This window comes from Clarias gariepinus, chromosome 12 (genome assembly GCF_024256425.1).
Source record: "Clarias gariepinus isolate MV-2021 ecotype Netherlands chromosome 12, CGAR_prim_01v2, whole genome shotgun sequence".
NCBI lineage: Eukaryota > Metazoa > Chordata > Actinopteri > Siluriformes > Clariidae > Clarias > Clarias gariepinus.
Window position 1 is genome coordinate 30,189,703 of NC_071111.1, and position 6,361 is coordinate 30,196,063.

At 35.1% G+C, this 6,361-nt stretch overlaps 1 long non-coding RNA gene across 1 annotated transcript; it reads right to left on the reverse strand.

The window, feature by feature from the left end:
• Positions 1–427: 427 nt before the first annotated feature.
• LOC128534562 (uncharacterized) lies at positions 428–6,006 on the reverse strand. The gene is made up of 3 exons (XR_008361485.1): positions 5,900–6,006; positions 4,436–4,567; positions 428–526 (listed from the first exon to the last, which is right to left on the reverse strand). It is a non-coding gene; the product is annotated as an uncharacterized LOC128534562 (long non-coding RNA).
• Positions 6,007–6,361: the final 355 nt, after the last annotated feature.

Here is a 6,361-nt window from a genome sequence, read left to right on the forward strand (position 1 = left end):
CATTTAATATTGCTGGGTATAAGAGACCTGGAAAAGCAGGAGGGGGATATAACAGGTCCTGTAGGTCTATTTGATGTTCATCACCCCTCTGAAATGTAATACAGCGCCATCTACTGTGTCTTCCTGATATGGCACTGTGGTTGTCTAGACCAACTATTACAGAAATATTTTTTATTTATAATAACAGAATATTACAGAATTCAAGTCTCTGTATTACTGCATCCGGGGTTTCATAGTGTTTGAGTGAAAACAGCAAAATTACATACAATTATAAATTCTGTTAAAACAGACAGTACGGGATAACGTTCTGTAGAACAGAGCATCACATACCATGATAATAAAATAGTAATTTCTAGGTTTGTCCCAGAATTCCCCTGTAACTGTGACATTAACAGTGAGGAGACGTTACCTGTGTAGAGGTGATGAAACTCCACCACTAAAATTCTCAGGAGGCTCCATAGACACAGCACTCTTCATGGAGACACCGCTCGGTGATGGGGATCCTCGTCTGTTTCCATAGAAATTACTGTACAACATTACAGACAGTCCTTTAGAGATTTATATTCACTCTTTACTCATTTTAACTGAATTCTTAATTTAGCCGCGACTTTATTTTACTTATAATAAACAGAGTAACATTTTTATGATAAGTTGTGACTGACTTTTTAATGTTGGTAAAACGTCTGAATAAGTTTTTTCTTTTTATCCTTTTTGTAACTTCATAGATTTGTATGAAAAGTTAAAAATAGATGCAGGATTATTTTTAATAGTCTATATAAAAATGCCTTTCTAAACGTGGGCTATTGTTGCTTACTTACAATATTTGTTGATTAAATTTAAAAAAATGCAAACCAAAAAAATTTATAATTTAAATGTTTGGGCTCGGGATGTTGAGCCGACATTGTGATCCTCCTCTTTAACTTCCTGCGTCGTCTAATCAGCGCCCAACCGCACGCATAAAGTTTTCCAGAGCGCACCGGCAGAAGTAGACTAATGATCATGTATGTGTCGGGAAAAACAGCAAGGAGACGGACTCTGATTATTTTAATAATTCATTTGATAAACTTGTAATTTCTTTGGTTTTGGCTGTAATGATGAAGGTGATCATGTCATCATGATCATGCGCCAATAATTCAGTTTCATACGAATTACATAATCTGAAATGTGTTTCATTAGCTTCTTTACGATTCTACAGGGGGCGTTCTAAACTATTCACACATTGGCATCAGGTGTGGTAAGACTGAATTATTTGTTAAGTTTGTATAGAAACAACAGTTATTATGGATGACAAAACAGATTTGTGCACGTCAGAAAAAAAACTTTTTTGTTTAATTTAATTTTAAGTTAAATATTAGACTCTTGAATTTTAAGTTACTGTAGTTTAAATGTTCAAACCCTGCTCTTGGTTTTTAAGTGAGAAAACTAATGCTATAAAGAATGGGCTACACTTAATTAAGGCGTTTGGTATAATTATTTAAAACACAATTCTAAACACAACTGATTGTGCCAGTGTAATCCTACAGTCACTAAAGTTTAATGTGAGAGACACACTTCCCACAGTCACGTCTCTGTCAACACATCACCAACCAGGTGTCCATGATGTCATTGAGAAAGGGAAGGAGTTCATCAGAAAAATGGATTTTAGGTTCAGACTTAAAAAGCATCAGACATGGATGAGCCTTTGAAAGGAGTTTAAAGTTTAAAGGGAACTTTGTCAACACCGTCATCAGTAAGACAGACTAATAATTCACTTTCTGTGATGAATTTATTCACCACTTTGATCTAAATGAGTATTTTGTGTTTGTGGGCTGCGTTACATTGAAGTCCGCTGGACATGAGATCACTGGGAGCCACGAGGGGATAGAACAGGTCTTATAGCTGTATTTGATCTCCATCACTCCCCTGAAATGTAATACAGCGCCATCTAGTGTGCCTTTAGGTCCAAATGATCAGTAAAAGGTTCACTTATTCATAACAGGAAACGACAGATCTCAAGCCTACACATTACCGTACTGCAACCAGGGTTTAACCCCAGAGTTTCACAGAGATTTATATACACTCTGTACAGACTTTAACCAACAACTTAATTTAATGAGGACTTTATTTTACTTACACTGAAGAGAATCTAACATTTCCATGCTAAAGGGGTGACTGTTTCAATTCTTCATTGTAAAACATTTTATTAAATAATTTCTTTCATATGTACTGACTTCATATTTTACACTGAACAGTTAATGAATAAAATACAGAAATGTTTGGATTCTGTTTTTGGGTAATAAATACATTGAGACCAATAAAAATTTTTATGGAAATTATTAAAATTGTACACATGTTAAAATAAAATAAATAAATAAACCATCAGGTTGAATAAACAGTTAATGTGTTCTGAAAAGAGACAAATCCACAACTAAAATCCCGAACTTCAGCCAGGACGATACTCCACACATACAGTGACTGTGAACCCTGAAGTAGCTGTCTGTATAACAAACCCTGCTTGCATTTTCCTGTCTCACATCAGATTTGTACTATTATTAATAGCTAACGTATTATATTTACAAGAGTAAATACATAACACATTTTCCCCTAATTTAAAGGTCTTAAAATTGTGACCAAATCAATTTCGAATAGGGACGTGATAATATTGTATCTGATGCATCACTGGTGATTCTCATCCCTGTTAATTTCTTCTGCTTTTTTTATTTACTGTTAAATAAATACACTAATTATTTAAGTTAAAGCATCGTATCATCACTAAATACTGTTACAGTATTATAAAAATACCTCACCTAACATTACTGCTGCTATTGATGCTGTAACACTACATGAGTGTTGATAACTGTACAGGTCAGTGCTATAATAATGGAAAACTCATGAGGCGTGTCTGAAAGAGTTCATCTGATGCAGAACTTCTGCAGGACTCCTCGCTGTGTCACATCATAGTCTACTAGGAGAGCATGAGAGATTTAACAGATCCTGTACGTCTATTTGATGTTCATCACTCCTCTGAAATGTAATAGTGAGGCATCTAGTGTGTCCTCCTGATATGGCACTGTGGTGTGGTTTTAATAGTATATATTTAGGTCCAAATATTCAGAACTAAATATTTTTTGGATAACAAAAGCTCTAAATACCAAGTACATACTAAAAACAAGTGCACTGCAACAAACCTCCGTGTCTATCTGTGCCTGTGCCCCCCGCAGCTTAACGACTACACGACTTATCATCGATATAAAAAAACTACTGGAAAATAATTAAGATTAGACACCAAACACTGATAGTTTAAAATGACAGCAAAATAAGTGTTTTGTGTTTGTGAGCCGTGTCCCTTCGTAGTCTATTAGAATACTGTATAATACTGCTGGGCATGAGAGTAGGGCTGCAACAACGAATCGATAAAAATTTATTACTAAAAGCAGTGGCAACGAGTTTCATTTTAGATTTGTTGTGTCGCGCGACACAGAGACATTTGATTATTTAAAAAAAGCAAAAAAAAAAAAAAAACTTTAATTGAGCTCGGAGTGGAGTGAACACACTCGGTCTCGTGCACTGATGCTAGCAGAGTTCGGCGCCTCAGACAGGGCGGAGCAAAAAAACTCAAGGTTTACTATTTAATTTTATATTACTGCTCAAGGTTTAGGCCGCTCTTTGCCTGAAGTAATTTACGTGTATTGTACAAAAAAAATGCAGTGCACCAGATACCTTGATATACCATAGAGTCTTGATATACCAATTATCACTATTGTGTAGTACGCATGCGCTTCTTGTTTTGACACTGAGCATCACATGATCATAACTAAGCCAATGGTCATTCTCAGTGTGTGACTGACTGTGTGAGAAAGTCGTCCCACACAACAACCACCGCCACCTAGCAGCCTCCCCACCAGCTTCTGAAGGTGTTTGCCATCACGCTATGACTCGCTTCACTCCAGTGAGCTGTACAACTACACGTCAGAGCGTTCACACAAAAATCAAGCGTATAAACGCCATGAACGATTAATTAACCTTAATTAATTAAATTGTTTAGACTATTTTAATTATTGATTTTAGTTGATAGCATCCATTAATTATGGCGTCATTTAAATTTTTTTCTATCGCATTTCTTCCTTAAAGACAGTCATTCTCCACTATACCTAATCATTTTAATTATAGTTTTAATAACCTCCTTAGTGACGCTACTCACTGCATCATTTAGCGATAAATAACGTGTTGCAGTTGAACCATAGTAATCACTGCAGTAATTATTCAACGGAAGCCTCCTAACTTTTTACCTGGTTAAATCTAGGTGGTGACTTTTTGGCCGGGTAGTGTGCATGTGTGTGTGTGTGTGTGTGTGTTTATAACATATTGAACCTTAATTTGAAAACTTGCACTACAATATTAAATTCAATTAATCGGATTAATTGTAAAACTCATCCAACACTACATGATACATTACCGTTCTTCTAAGAGCCTGGAAATATCTTTGTCCCGGTCAGGATTATCCATCTTTGAAAATTAGTAAAGATGGCACAAACACACAGCCGAGTCCTGAAGAGTCTGATCTCCTCTGCTGTGATGAATTATACTCCTAGAAAACACAAAAACAAATGTGTTACACTAAACACACAAATTATTACAAATTCGCCATAAACGGGTCGTCTTTGATTAAAAACATGTGTTTTAAATTAATACTGTATTGAAAATCAAAATACGTTTAACATGTAACATTTAGAAAAGTCTCTCATTCCTCAGTCATATAGAAGGATTCACGAGTTCCTCTTCTTGACTGGAGATGATGGACTATGACGGTCAATTTCACTTTTAACTGTTCATCACTGACATCTCACATGATAAATTACTTTACACTAAATATTTTATATTGAGTCATTATTTTTGTCTCAAAATAATAAGTGATTATAATATGTTTAAATGTCATGGTAAGGAAACTAGAACGACTCTCTAGAGAAAACAATTTAATCTACAGTCCACTTCAAAAGTATTGGAACAGCTGGGCTAATTAATTTGCTTTTGTTTTACACTTGAGGCATTTGTGAAACTGAAACAACTAATAACATCAACCATTTTATTAAATCCATACCAATTTTCGGGTGATTAATGATATTGACTTTTGTTGATATTGATTTTTGTTTAAAGCGCTGTATATTTATTGTAATAAAAGAATAAAGTCCGTGTTTACGTCATGCTGTGCGCGCGCCTGTGCTCCGTGAGTTCCTCGTGCTCTCGGTGTGTTCAGGTTTATGAGCTGCTGCTGTTTTGTTCAAATACACCGTGTATTAAAATAAGTGAGATTATAATAATATTCCTCAGCGCACAATTACAGATAGTGTGTACATACAAATACTTACCGGTTTTAGAATTTAAAATGTCATGAAAATAAGAATATTACAATAGTCCTCGAGCTGCCTTCTGCGCATGCGCAAAAACGCACTTTTCACACTTTTGGACCGCTGGTTTTTATAAGGAATAAAAACGCACTCATTTTATTTCGTTTACTATTTGATATTTTTATTTTTAAAAAGAAAATAACTAAACACGTATTAGTTTTGAATGATGTATCTATAATCCCCGACGATGAAATGTTCGTTGTTTCTTCTTGACCACAAAAGCCACAACTTAATAAGTTTTATTTTTACATTTGACGTTTAACAATGAAATAAGAAAGACTAAATTAAATTCAGGACTAAAAGACCAAAAGATTCACGCTAATAAAAGTATATTTCCCGCATATTTTACGGTTTTAAATCGTAAAAAATAAAAAAAAATAGGAAGTTGAGAGGCCTATAAAGAACATAAACAGCCCTAAAGATTTACCACTTCGGGGTTTATACGAGTTTTATTTACACAATATCCGCGTGATATAACCTTATATAAAGTCGTTTATAATAATAAAATATCTCACCTTTAGTCGACATTCTTGTTGTGTGACGTTAATATCACCGTTTCTGCCGATAAAGTTTACATTCTCCAAACGCTGCACAAAATGGAGCCGAGACTTTACAGTAGGAAACACTTTCGGTTTGGACAGCAGGGTTGCCAAGTGCAGGAAGAATCTACATACTACAGTCGTCATAAAAACCCTCCCGATAGCGTTAATCCTACCGCGGTGAAGTTAGTTTAATATTCGAACATTACACAGACATTCTGAAGCAGTATTTCAGGGACCGTTAAGACGCAGAAAATGTGAAATCCTCAAACACGATGTGAGATTCCTGTGGAAGCTGGTGACAGTGGATGTCTATACCATAGATCCTGCAGACATCATCACTCCTGTACAGGCTTTAAAGCACAAGATTTAAACCACAATAAGAGAGCTGAGAAAGTTTTTAGGAGTTAGTTACTATTACTGTTGTTACATTCTAAA